Here is a 15,579-nt window from a genome sequence, read left to right as displayed (position 1 = left end):
ACTTCATCCCGCTTGAAAATTAGAAACATATAATACTCTGAAATCCACCGTAATTTTAATTGCAAATTAAGTTTTACACGTATAATTAATGCAGAGGTTGGTTTGGTTCACCCTGTTCCCAAAATCAACTTTAGATCGAGTATCCCTTAGCTTTTTTTCTTTGAGCAAATTTGGTTGTTAGAAGATAGATTTAGGCAAGAATCGATAAGTATTGGTACATGTATGGTCTTTGGTGGGGCGGGTCACTACATATTTGGATTTTTAGGCGTCTCTAGCATCCCATCGTTGAAATAACGTCGTCAGTATCAGTTGCTGACAGGGGTAGAGCTAAGTAGCGAGCTGTGTTAGATTTGGATCAAAGAAAAAAGAAATCCGGGTAAGCCGTTATTTGAAAATACCAGTTTTTCAAACTTATAATTGAGAGCAATCGAGCGACATAAAGAATCTATTTATAGAACTAGCATTGAAAATTTAGCTCACCCAAACAAATTTTTTTCATTTCATTCTTGTTTTGCTGAATTACAAATTGTGAATCAAAATAGTCTGCTCAAATCAAACTTGTCCGCACCAAGTCCACCATAGTCTACGTTGCTAATGCTTATCTCAAATCATTTTCCAATACTTCAGAATGTATAATCTTTTTTTTTTTTTTTCCAACTCTCAAATTGCCTTGGAAGTTTAATTAATTTCAAAGATTCTACTGACACACTGGGTCTCTGTGTCGAAGAAGGCCTTTTTTTATATATATTTCTATTTTTCATCCGTCGAATTTGGATAAAAAATTATGTTTAGGGCTTGAAAATTAGAAACATATAATAATCTGAAATCCACTGTAATTTAATTGCGAATTAAGTTTTACACGTATAATTAATGCAGAGGTTGGTTTGGTTCACCCTGTTCCCAAAATCAACTTTAGATCGAGTATCCCTTAGCTTTTTTTCTTTGAGCAAAATTGGTTGTTAGAAGATAGATTTAGGCAAGAATCGATAAGTATTGGTACATGTATGGTCTTTGATGGGGCGGCTCACTACATATTTGGATTTTTAGGCGTCTCGAGCATCCCATCATTAAAATAACGTCGTCAGTATAAGTTGCTGACAGGGGCAAAGCTAAGTAGTGAGCTGTGTTATATTTGGATCAAAGAAAAAAGAAATCCGGGTTAGCCATTCTTTGAAAATACCAGTTTTTCAAACTTATAATTGAGAGCAATCGAGTGACATAAAAAATCAATTTATAGAACTAGCATTGAAAATTCAGCTAACAAATTTTTTTCATTTCATTCTTGTTTGCTGAATTACAAATTGTGAATCAAAATAGTCTGCTCAAATCAAACTTGTCGGCACCAAGTCCACCATAGTCTACGTTGCTAATGCTTATCTCAAATCATTTTCCAATACTTCAGAATGTATAATCTTTTTTTTTTTCCAACTCTCAAATTGCCTTGGAAGTTTAATTAATTTCAAAGATTCTACTGACACACTGGGTCTCTGTGTCGAAGAAGACCTTTTTTTTTATATATTTCTATTTTTCATCCGTCGAATTTGGATAAAAAATTATGTTTAGGGCTTGAAAATTAGAAACATATAATACTCTGAAATCCACTGTAATTTAATTGCGAATTAAGTTTTACACGTATAATTAATGCAGAGGTTGGTTTGGTTCACCCTGTTACCAAAATCAACTTTAGATCGAGTATCCCTTAGCTTTTTTTCTTTGAGCAAATTTGGTTGTTAGAAGATAGATTTAGGCAAGAATCGATAAGTATTGGTACATGTATGGTCTTTGATGGGGCGGCTCACTACATATTTGGATTTTTAGGCGTCTCGAGCATCCCATCATTGAAATAACGTCGTCAGTATAAGTTGCTGACAGGGGCAGAGCTAAGTAGTGAGCTGTGTTATATTTGGATCAAAGAAAAAAGAAATCCGGGTTAGCCATTCTTTGAAAATACCAATTTTTCAAACTTATAATTGAGAGCAATCGAGTGACATAAAAAATCTATTTATAGAACTAGCATTGAAAATTCAGCTAACAAATTTTTTTCATTTCATTCTTGTTTGCTGAATTACAAATTGTGAATCAAAATAGTCTGCTCAAATCAAACTTGTCGGCACCAAGTCCACCATAGTCTACGTTGCTAATGCTTATCTCAAATCATTTTCCAATACTTTCAAAATGTATAATCTTTTTTTTTTCCAACTCTCAAATTGCCTTGGAAGTTTAATTAATTTCAAAGATTCTACTGACACACTGGGTCTCTGTGTCGAAGAAGACCTTTTTTTTATATATTTCTATTTTTCATCCGTCGAATTTGGATAAAAAATTATGTTTAGGGCTTGAAAATTAGAAACATATAATACTCTAAAATCCACTGTAATTTAATTGCGAATTAAGTTTTACACGTATAATTAATGTAGAGGTTGGTTTGGTTCACCCTATTCCCAAAATCAACTTTAGATCGAGTATCCCTTAGCTTTTTTTCTTTGAGCAAATTTGGTTGTTAGAAGATAGATTTAGGCAAGAATCGATAAGTATTGGTACATGTATGGTCTTTGATGGGGCGGCTCACTACATATTTGGATTTTTAGACGTCTCGAGCATCCCATCATTGAAATAACGTCGTCAATATCAGTTGCTGACAAGGGCAGAGCTAAGTAGTGAGCTGTGTTATATTTGGATCAAAGAAAAAAGAAATCCGGGTTAGCCATTCTTTGAAAATACCAGTTTTTCAAACTTATAATTGAGAGCAATCGAGTGACATAAAAAATCTATTTATAGAACTAGCATTGAAAATTTAGCTAACAAATTTTTTTCATTTCGTTCTTGTTTGCTAAATTACAAATTGTGAATCAAAATAGACGGCTCAACTCAAACTTGTCGGCACCAAGTCCACCATAGTCTACGTTGCTACTGCTTATCTCAAATCATTTTCCAACACTTCAGAATGTATAATTTTTTTTTTCCAGCTCTCAAACTACGTTGGAAGTTTAATTAATTTCAAAGATTCTACTCGGAAAATGAAACCTAGAGCATATGATATAATTTTGGTCTCAATAATGTAACAACGTGGCCAATAGGTGCCGGTTCTAATCCATATTCCTATGCTTTGGTGGCGTGTCAGAGATTGACGAGCACTTTTCACCATTGACGTAGGGCCATGTGTTCCGTCCTGAAACATGTGAGTGGACCAAATTGGCATTCACAAAATTATCAAACCAAAAAGAAAAGCGGGCACATGATTTAGTTGCACTTGTCATCATCGTCCTTCAACATGTTACATGATTTTTGTGGCAACTCCACTTTTCCTAAATCCTAATCCTTATGTTATATACTTATGTTAATAACTTCATGTATCAAAAGCCTAACAGAAGCTCGATCTAGTTGTACAATCAAGCCGAGCCAAATTAATCTCAAAATTGAAAGGTATCGAGTAAATTGAGTTGAGTTTGAGCTTATAAAAAAAAAAAAATCAAGCTTAAGCTACTTAAGCAACTTAAGTATTTTAGTATCTAGAATGATTTAGTTTATAAATTTATCAACTTAGAGATTTTCTGTGGCGTGAGCCAACATTGGTAAAGTGTTGCCTTTTTAATAATAACTTGAAAGTGTTTTGCTTCACTAAAAATCTTAGTAAAATCGAACTGCAAGCCATTGTAGAGGTCCTACTTATATCAATCATATATCATTGGACCTACCTCACAAGACTTTCTTGATATTTGGTAATTGCACACCCTTCACGAAAGATCAACGAATCACCCCCCCCCAACCAACCAAAAAGACGAAAGAGAATTAGCTTCACAATTAGGTGGACTATATTTATTTGAGTAGGTAGGTTCAATTACCATTTGTAGTAGGATTTCGGTAACCCAAATGGAAAATTCGAAGTGTTTAATTGCTGAGATTTGACTAATTATATTTATAAAATGATGAATATTTAATTTCACATATGATTATGGTTAAAATTGTACATTACGCTGTAGCAAAATCAATCTAGCACCAATTTGTAATATCTTTCTTTTTATCATGTATTGGATGAGAGCGTATTCGGTCAACCGACACTGAACGTTTACTAGCTAGTCAACCACCATTAAAATGAGTGATTCCAGTCGCATAAGTTTTGTCTCTATCTTGTCTATAACTTTCATAATTGGAGCCTAGTCCAAATATGAACAAGGAATTTAATTTTTAACCAAAAAATATATATATACGAACAAGGAATGAGAAACTTACCTGGAATATTTTGGTCGAAAACCTTTTGAGGTAAATTTCTCCTTCATCGTTCATATCTAACTAGGCTCAAATTATGAAAGTTATAGACAAGATAGAGACAAAATTAACGCCACCGGAATCACCTATTTTAGTGGTGGTTGACTGGTTAGTGAACGTCCACCGTCAGTGGACTGAATAATTTTCTCTCTTTATAGATGACTTTAGAGAGTTTTTGAATTACCAAATATTATTAGTGTGCGCGTGATAAGGTCACTTAGTTATTGCAAAATTTAAGTGACATAAGAGACTACCACAGTCACAAGGTTGTTAAACGAGAGTGGCAAAAGCCTAGGTTTATGAATTAATGTTTTGATTCAAACATTAATCCTTATTCGTTGAAATCTAAACGAAGTTATGATCAACCAATAGTTTATCATTATGTTTTCAATCAAATTCCTAATTTTTTTGTATTTAAATATGTGTTATAAAAGAAATTTATATAATGAACAACTTCGATTATTGAATTATAAAATAGTAACCTTAAAATGCGGAGATTAACATTCTCGATCTCTTATTTGTAGACGTGAATTCTACATTGCCCTGGTTGTTATAAAAACCTACACTAGTTTCTTTTATGAAAACTTACCTCATACTTATCACTTGATCAGTCTTTTGCCTATAAACCCATAAGCTCCCCATCTTCTTCTTCTTCCATAATCTGCGTATGGTAGAGAGCAATACAGGAAAGGGACGGAGCACACTATACCATATCACAATCTATTGTCTGCACTTCCATAAAAGAACAAGCAATATATGATGTATCGCATTCTATTATCTACTGTACTTGCCTGAGCTTTAATGTGGGAATGAGTGGCCCATTGCACCCAGATTTCTCCATTGGTTCCGGCCACCAGTTGATTGAGATATCAGAAAGATTATCACAATTCACAAAATCCCAATATCACTGGACCAAATGCGAAAACGATGCGTTCTGTTCTAGCTACGTATGTATGGACCAACATACGAGCACAGCAGCGTAAGCCATGTGATGCCTACTCAAATAAAATCATTCACAAAGATAGATACTTGAATAAATTAAATTCACAACAACTGGCCGGAGAGCTCATGAACTAACAGCGACGTTTACACCGATATTCTTGACTTGCACACCTCCGACCAAATAATAATTGCTTGTTTAATTCTAAGCTGTGAAATCCATTAGTCTTTGAGAAGACCAAAGAAGTCCGCACTAAATTATTTGCGCTTACTTCTTTACTTTTGTTTGATTACTCCCTCGAATAACAGAGTTTGCATCTTAGCTTGCTTCGCTTTTAGCCCTCTTTGGCTTGGCGTCTTTGAGACAATTTGTCAAACACATCGCCTGATCACAAGTATATGATTTTTAAAAATTTTCACGAGCATGTGCAAGAAAGAGCAAAATGCATGGAGCTATCCAGGCAACTTGAGGGAATTTTTTCACGGCTCGAGCCGAGACTAGAAACGTAGCTTGACGTAATAAACAGTGTTCAAATTGGCACTTTGTCCGTAGGTTTTCACTCGTTCCTGCTCTAGAAACCTGACTCAACAAGTAAAAAAAGACATAAAAAAGACAGTAAACAGTGCTCTCATTAGAGACAGAACAGGTAAACTTGCTCTAAAATTTTTACATCTTTATAGAGCTTAATTTACGGGGACATTACTAGGGCTGCCTGTCACACCCCTGATTTTTAACACAAATAAAAATCGATATATATTCTCATAATTATACATGCGTGATCGTTCAGCCATCAATAACAAAAACCTGGAAACATTTTTCCCCTTAAACTAAATACATATTGATGCCCTGAACCCACTATGTCAATATTGACCCTCTCCGTAGAGTCATATATTACAAAAGCTTACGAATTAAATTGTCAACAACAAAATAAAACGTAAGTATTCCTTAGATTTTACTACATAGCTTAAGTCATACAATGGCAAAGGCAACAAAATTTGCTTCCTACCCGCTCTGTTGCCAACAAGCTACCTCAACTTCAACCACGATTACCCTGACCTGCAGGATTAACCCCTACACATATTGAATGGTGCATCAGGTTGCCACACAACAAACCCGGTAATCTTTTGCAAGCCCGTATGAGTAACTCAAACCACACATGCACAACTCACCCAACGAGGAAACCCATCAACTCGTAAAAAGGAACACACACCATGTTTTCCCACAAACAACACATTCTTTTCCCAAAAGAAACCACTCAAATCACCCCGTGACAGCAATCATATTAATTGAAACTCTGACAATTCAATATGATACACAAGACCTCCTAGGACATTTAAAAGAAAGAATATCCGAAACTCCCTTTTTAAAACACATACTCAAATAAACACAAGTCACCCCGTGACAAAATCATAATAATTGAAACTCTGACAATTAAATATGATACATAAGTCCTCCCAGGACATTTAAAAGAAAGAATCCCCGAAACTCCCTTTTAAAACACATTCTCAAATCAACACAAGCCACCCCATGATAAAATCATATTAATTGAAACTCTAACAATTAAATATGACACAAGTCATCCCCAGACATTTAAAAGAAAGAATCCCCGAAACTCCCTTTTAAAACACGTACTCATGAGCATCAGATAGCTCCCCGCTACCCCTGATGATGTACAATGGCAACAGACTAGAACTCTGACTGAATCGTAACCACTCGTCCGGTCAAGGACGTGATTACCCATTTCTTGCCTTGGTCACTATCTGTGACATATGATTTCAAACCCCGTCTGGTCATAAAATCAAACATCAAGGTCACCATCTGCGACCTGTCACCATCTATGACATATGATCTTCAGACCCCATTTGGTCTCAAAGTCAAACATTAAGTAAGTCACACCTGACTCTAGTTTCGGATTTTCCCATCCCTGCTCACCATCTGTGACCCTTGGTACAAAGACCAATACATTAAAATGAGTCACGCTTGACTCAAAAATGTAACTTCAAACTCAATACTTTTCAAACAATAGAAAATATCTTTTTCCACAATATTGTTTCCTGAAAAGTCGCCTTCAACAATAATATGAACACCATCATGCATATTATTCATCACACATCATTCACAAGAATATATATATTTCACGTAAATATATATATATATATATACACACACACATAGTCATTCGCTCAGGAATGCCTACTAATACCAACTATAGTTTGCAGTTAAATAATTATCGTCAAAACAATAATGGTAATTTCGTTCATAATGACCCTTATGAGATTACTCACCTCGAAACTCCCACTGCGTCTTCAATACAGAACAAAGCAGCCAAATCACAAAACAACCGTCCAAGAATACTTCGTCAAGTACCTGATCACATACGGTTTCAACTTAGTAACAATTCACAATCGATTTAAGTCTGAAACCCCCGTTTTGAACAAAAATCCCCAAAGTGGCTCCAATCAAGGCGAAACCACATCCGAGACCTCCCAAAGTCTCCGGAACACTTCCACGATCGATATGCCAAAACCACAAGTCGATCGAATACTCAAATCCTCACGGATCGAATAAATCGACCGGTATGAAACCGTAAAAATTATAACAATTTCATACGAACTCCAAAAATTGCATATTATATATCGAAACGCTCGTATCGACGAGTAGAAGATATATAATACCAGAAACAGTCCCTTACATGGCCGGAACACCGCCAGAACGCCTCCATAGGTGGTGGAGCACCGCCGCCGGCCAAAACTCAATATTTCACAAAACTCCCAACATCAAATCTGTTCATCTAAGTGAATTTTCATAACTAGCTCAAAGTCAGAAAACAAGTATAAAGGGTCGAAAACTACCTCACAAGTTTTGAATTTTTGCTCAATCTGAGTTGAACTGATTTCCACATAAATCGATCCAAACAAACACCATAGATCAATCCAGAAGGCTCCCACGAACCCAAAGAAGGAAGCTTGAAGCTGTGCCGTCGCCGGAGCAAGGATTTCCGGCCGGGTCCAAAAACCTCGAACTTTGCCGACTTGCAGTGCCTCCGTGGAGGAGAATCGCTGCTAGAGGACACCACAGGGAGGAGCGGACGACAACGACGAACCAATCTGGAAGGTTTCACCGGAAGAGGTCGCCGGAGTTGGCCGGAAAAGTCGGGTCAGATCATCCGGGTTCGGGTTGGGTCAGCCGGGTTTATTCGATACTGAAGGTATCAGTCGAGAGAGAAGAGAGAGGAAGAGAGTTTCCGGAAAAAGAAACTTGGAATTATGAAATAATTTCCGGAAATCCTCTATTTATACTAAAACGAAAACTTTTCCCGAAAGCCATAACTTCTTTATACGAGCTCCGATTTTCGCGTTCCACATGTCCATGAACTCGTACCGACGCGCTCTAAAACTATTGTGAAGGAAGGTTTCAGAGAATCCCAACGAATAAAAATTCAACCTTTGCAACCCCCGTAAAACCATATTCTTCAAATAATTATTCTCCGAAACACTTCCGTTCTGCCCACGAGCCACGAAACCGTCCAATAACCACAATTTAGATTCCGAAAAATCCTCGGAAAATAAATATAAATTTCCGGGGCATCACACTGCCACTTGGTTTGGTAATTACCAAATCGACCGAATACCAATTGATGTTTTAAGTTTGGTAAATCGACTTTTTGGTAACCAAGACCGATAAAACCAAAATCGAAAATTACCGAAAAAGTTAGTTTGGTTTTGGTAAATACCGAATTTACCTATTATCTAAATATTAGTTTTATATACTATGGTTTTCAATACACATACATGTATATTAATTAAGAAATAAACATACAATTTTTCATAATAGTATGAACATATATATATTGCCTTAGTTTGGTTCATGGAAGGGAAATCAATTCCCATGTCTTTTCCATAGGGATGAGAAATTAAGGGTGTGTCCTGTAACGTTTTATGAAACTATTTTAGTAATACTGGATTGTAGAATGAAAACGGAGAATTAAACTATAAGTTTTTAAGATATAAATACATGTTCGGTACAAGTATTTCAAAACTTGAAATATTAAAAACATATCTATCATTTAAAAAAAAAAAATCTACAACATTTAGTTTAGTTTTTCCTCAGTAATCATGAAAGATTGACTATTTTGTTTGTATTGATTATGAATCTTTTATTGATTGTTATGAGAAAGAAACAGAGAATTGTGAAGGAGATTGAACAAGAAGAATCAAATCCCTCAATTTTGTTTATAAAATATATCATATGAAGTTGCAAGCTCTTGAATCTTTAGTTCAAAAAGATAATTCAATCAAATGTCTCAACCAATTAGTTGTTAATTCTTCTTGCCTGTGCGATAATCCAATTATATTGAAGCATAAAATACCAAAGCTTTCACCCTAAATCATCTGTATAAATTAGATCTGACATGTGAAAGATGGATTTTCTAATTCCTTCATTCTTCTCTACTGTATGATTCTGCAAATTTCAATTGATTGAAAAAGACGGGGAAGAAGAAAGTTCAAACAACAGATAAAGTAGATGAGATCATGAGAAGAGAGGATAAGTCTCAATGGAAATTGTGGAAAAGAAATAGAGAAAAATCAAAAGAGAGGAGAAGAGTTTGTGGATCTATGTGCTTAAAAGTAAAAAAAAAATATATATCTCTAATTGCATGACAGGTTGTTTTCAGGAAAAAATGAAAACGTCAAAAAGTCATTTCCCATATTTATTCATAGTTCTTGAATTGTTTCCTAAAATTTGTTTTCCTTGTTTTTCAAATTTAATGCACCGAACGCAAATTACATAAGTTTTTGAAGTCGTAAAACAAAAAACAGTATCGCAAAATGATACCGAATGGGCCCTAAAATTCCGGCCAGGATCTAGTGTTTGGTAAAGCAGGAAAAACACTCAAGAAAGACTATTTGATTTTCCTTCCAGTGTTTGGTTGGTCAGGAAAGGAAGAAATAATATATCAATGTTTCAATAGTATCCCTATATTTTCAAATTTATCATCATGGGTGAAATTGGCAAAAACACATTTGAGTAAGGATATTGTAGTCCTAAATTTTCATAATAAATGCCGGGAAAGCAGAAGGGAAAATCAATCCCATGGGTTATGAAATGAACCATCTTCCACCATATTTTCCCATTTATCAGGAAAATAGTTCCCAAGTTTATGCCTACCAAACAAAGGAAATGAACGATTTTCCTTTCCTGATTCCTCAAATCCGTAAACCAAACATGGCCTAATAATACATGTATTTTAAGCAACATAGTCAAAGATGGTTAAATAACCTAGTTTTATTGAAAATGACTAAAACTTGATGTCATATATATAAAAGAAAGTTATAATTAGGAGATGAGTATAAAGTTTACGATTATAAAATTGAAGAGCCTAGTTTTGTTCATTCTAATTTTAATTACAAAGAATTAGTTGTTCTAAAGTTTGTAATACTGAAAACCGAAATACCAAATAGGTAATTGATAGCTCAATTTTGAAACCGAAAACTTTAATTTTAAAATTGATAATATGTATAACCGATTCGAACGGATCGAGTGACAACTCTAGACATTACAACTACCTGTGGCATTGCAATCACAGCCCACAACCCCCCCTGCTAGTCTTCCACAGTTCCAGTAGCAGTGTTGTTTCGTGGTCCATGTGCGAGCCATTAAGTAGCTGCATGATTCAGATATATACAATGCTGAAAATAAACCATTATGTGAATGAAGCGCTTGCAGTAGCCATTAACTTCAAATCTAATTGGGTAGGAACACATTGTACAATGGATCTCATTAATCAGAATCACATGGCTTGGAACCCTGGACAAGTCAATGACCGAAGAAAGACAGCACTATCGCAGTTGAATATATAATGATTAGTCTTGTTGGAATGGAGCTACCTCGCAGGTTCGGTGGTATCCATCTTCTTGTTATGTGCATGTACGTCTTATCCTAACCAAGAGAGTGAAAGAGCGATGTAAGACCACTCATGTAGTCATGCTAATCAAGCAAGCATCAGATATTCATGTTTGTAATGCGCATGGGTTTTTCTGCCCAAAACGCAACGTCGCTTCCAGACTTCTTTCTTCCGGGGAAAAAAAGAAAAGAAAAGAAAAAAAGTGTATTTGAGGAAGAAGCACAAAGTGTATCCGGGCAACCGGCAGACTATGTTGTAAGCCGGAGTCAGTGGAGTTTATAGCCCATATGGTCCCATTAATTTTTTGATGTAAAGTTAATTTATCAATTTATTTTTATTTTAAATGAAAGTAAAATGTTCGATGAAATGTCTCAATGAGATTGACGTAAATAATTTAAATGTATTTTTCTTGCACTAAAAGAAAAATTCTAAATTTGTAATACTGTTGATTGAGGGCGTTGGTACTAGCTAAGTAAGTCCATACCTCCACGGCTCCACGGACTTCCTTGTGTTGGATGCAATATAATTTTTGCGAATAGGTGGCCAGGAGGGAGAAGATATGATGTTGTCAATGTTTTGGTTATCCTCATCAATGAATAAAATCAGCTTTGATGATGTAAGAACCCATTTGATCGACTCTTTCTTAAAAATATTTGTTTTTGGATATCTGTATTCTGAATTAGCCGGTAGATATTTTTTGGTGGAGAAAATTGGGTGATCGAGATGGAAATAGTTCAGAACCCTATATGAGTTTTGCTTTGAAGCAAAGCTAGCTATTATAAAAGCCTGGTCATGTCGAGTTGAAAGCATGTGGATGATAGTGGGTAGTAATCTTGCCCCAAAAGAAAAGGATATATATGAACCCTAGGGATGGGCAAAAACAACTCAACCGTGCATGCAATACATATGCCATGTATTTCATCTTCAAATACCCAAAAAGTTGTCTACCTTCACATGGCGCATTCTCAGACGGAAGGTAACGTGTAATCGTCAATATGAAAGGAATTAAGCTGTCTGAAGTCTCTTCTCCGGTACTGAGCTTCTTTTCCAATCAAATGATATTCTAGGAGGGGGAAATCGTGAAGTCCAAAGACTAGGAATTCAGAGTATAAAGGTAAAATGTTCTTAAACTATAGTTACAAACCCGCACCTTTGGCCTTAAGCTTTACGCTTATACATTAAATGTACGTGCATGCTCGGCCTTAATTTCTGCCTAATTTGCTCTAGAAATATTTGACGTGATCGTCATGTAGAAGCCGATTGATGAGTCACACCTTCATGCATTGACACAAAACCTTACCACACATGTCGATATTCATTCACTTTAGCTACCTATATAGCCGTACATCTCACCTTCCCGAGATCTCAAGCTAGTACCCGCACAACACCACATACAAATGGCGGGAAGACGCTAAAACTTCAACATGTATATAGTAGTAAATTAATTAACGAATAGTCGGTGAGCTGTGACCTGTTGGTTAGCTAGTCTAACTAACACTTTGGAGATCATGGAACTAACACTTTAGAGATCATGGATTCAAATCTCACTGACATCAGGGGTGGGGTGGGGTGAAGAGTTATATTATCATCCAGAATATAAATTTTTTTTTAAAAAATAATTAACGAATAATCAAGTTTAAAATAAAAATATAAAAAATAAATTAACGAATAATCAAGTTAATAAAAATATAAAAAATAAATTAACGAATAATCAAGTTAATTTGTATATACCTTTATAATGTGTTCAATAAATTTTCTCAATAAAAAAAACTAATTATACACCTAGATCCTGTTTGACCTTCGTTTTCAAATGCTTTCTAATCTGTGCGTGAAGTGAATGCACTATCTATTGCTAGATACCTGATACAGACGTACTCTAATCTATCGGACCAATAGAAATTCATGAAGTACGTCCGTGAAATACAGTCGAAAGCTTTTTGACCCCATCTCAAATTCTAAATGGCTTATATATAATCTATGTTCATGAATAGGCCATTATATTAATACGACAGTTGAGCATTCTCAATGGTCCATACACTAGTGCTTTCAGATGTATTAGAAATTAGCATGTGTGTGTGTCGTTTCTGTAAGTGTGTATAATATTCTTCAATATTTATTCAAGCACCGACGACTCTAGTTTGGTCGTTGCCAATTCAGACTGTCCGAACTTAATATATTTGGTCTGCAAATGTACGTATGGATCGAAGTGGGTGAGGTGAGTGCTGAGTAGTGATGGACGGGTGCTCCACCACTTCTGTTAACTTATGATGTGGACTTGAATTGTATTCTCATTCAGGAATATGATAAAATTTTCAGTATATCTGATAAATTTGATCATCGTTATGATTTGGCTAGTTATGGTTTCATTTTTACGTAAAGAGTTTTCGCTTCCATGCGTTTTTGTCCCGGTTGTTTTATTCTTTTGTTTTTGTAACTAACATCTCATCTGAATCTCATGCTTGTTTAGGTTTTAAAAGACAAAATTGTTTTTTTTTTTACTTGAATTTTTGTTTTTTTGTTTTTAACCTTTTTGAACTTCATACACCGTTACATCTAAGTATACAAATAAACATAAGAACGTTTGTAAACTAGGTGTGTTCTATGCTTTTTCTTTTTCTCTTTTCTGGTGAGAAGGGGCACCATGGTTAATATATTTGTGGTTTTTGACTCCAGCACATGCACCAGACAATTTTGCTACCTTAAGTATTTAGAACAGCTTTCAAATCTATGCCTAATCGATCTTGATCATGTCATATTCTCACAATCAAATACTTGCTTAATATAGCATCGTACGTTGTTAACTTCGCAGCTTACTTGGTTTAGCTTGCATTTTCATAATATTATTTTCATTATATATATTAAGGGGCGTCTGTTGGAATCGACTAGAACTTAATAACATGTTTGCCACCATTCTTTCAATCTAATTATGTATTGTAGAATTTACAATTCTACATTCATCTCACCCATAGTAAAAGATTACAACCTATATATTATATAAAAAAATCACGGTCAACCTATATATATATATATATATATATATATATATGTTATTAGCCTCCATATATGTGCTGATCGATATGCATGTAAAAATTACAGTCATTAATGTGGATTGTTGAGTGGGATTTTGAGACAATATTTTGTGGCGTTAATGGAAGTATAGTTTACAAGCTAATCAAAAGAATATAATTCGAACCATCCAATAAAATGTTTAGTTGCATGTTTATGTTCCTAAAGCAGAAAGGAAGTAAATTACTTTTTTGAAGCAGTTGATGGTGAAACGAGCGGAGGAAGTCCTTGTGTTTCTATTTCTGGCCTTACTTTCCGAGCCTACCGCTGGAACCCTTGCTCTAAGCCACCTCAACTCGAGGACCACGGCTTTTGTTTGAGTTGGAGACTGGCAGTGGAGGCCAACAATGTGCGTGCATGGAGCACCGTGCCAGGCCGGATATTGTTGAGTTACTTGAGCGGAATCGTTCCCTCCGGCCATGACAAGGATGCTTGGATTTTGGACGTGGACGACACTTGCATATCCGATGTCTTCTACTGCAAGGAAAAAACATATGGGCAAGTAGTGGACTGATCACACTAATTGATTGTTTGATAACTAGCGCATATGTGTAATAACATAGCGCATTTTGACAAATATGTAAATACATTACTTTGCCTGATTTCAATCTATATGAATTATTGCAATAATTTACACCAGTGAGATATCTTATATAAATTTTACTAGAACATTAGTGTATGCATGTCACCCCCACCAATCTTTTTTAATATTGTAGGTGTACTCGATCTCTACCTAATATAGTTAGGCTTTTCTGAATTAAACAATCACAGGACCGCAGCAAAGGGCAGCATATGCAGTCTTACAAGTCATCGATTAGGAAGCAACTGGTGGCCGGAGAAGGTTATTACAGAATATGAGGTTATGTAGCAGATCAGTGGAGTGATCTGCAAGAGATTATTTGGGAGAGCGCTGTTTTAAGATTCCTAATTCTATCGACTATGTTCCTTAATTAATCACAGTATATCATCGCTCACAATTAATTTGTGTATTATCTGTGGAGTTAACTAATTAAGGGTCCTCGATTAACAAGATAAAGAATATAAAAAAAAAATTAGAAAGGTGCATGTCATGTATGCATTCTAGTTTGCTCCTTTTTCTTTTCTTATAAGAAAATGTTGATTTGTGCTTGATTGACGAATCAGTACATATATATAAGAGTAAGTACTAGAATACACGACAAACGTACTTTTACTAGCATTATCAACGCATTCATTTTAAATTTTAATATTTTATGAGGCAACTAATTCAATGTACGTATGTCACAAACATTATATTCTTAAAAATGGAATTATAAATACGAAAAGTGATACACAATCTACCTGATATGCGTGTGTGTATATATATATATATATATATATATAAATGTCTTTCATACGTCTACATAGATCATCTTGTTGACTT

Source organism: Rosa chinensis, chromosome 3 (assembly GCF_002994745.2).
Source record: "Rosa chinensis cultivar Old Blush chromosome 3, RchiOBHm-V2, whole genome shotgun sequence".
Lineage (NCBI taxonomy): Eukaryota > Viridiplantae > Streptophyta > Magnoliopsida > Rosales > Rosaceae > Rosa > Rosa chinensis.
Note: the sequence above shows the minus strand (reverse complement) of the source record.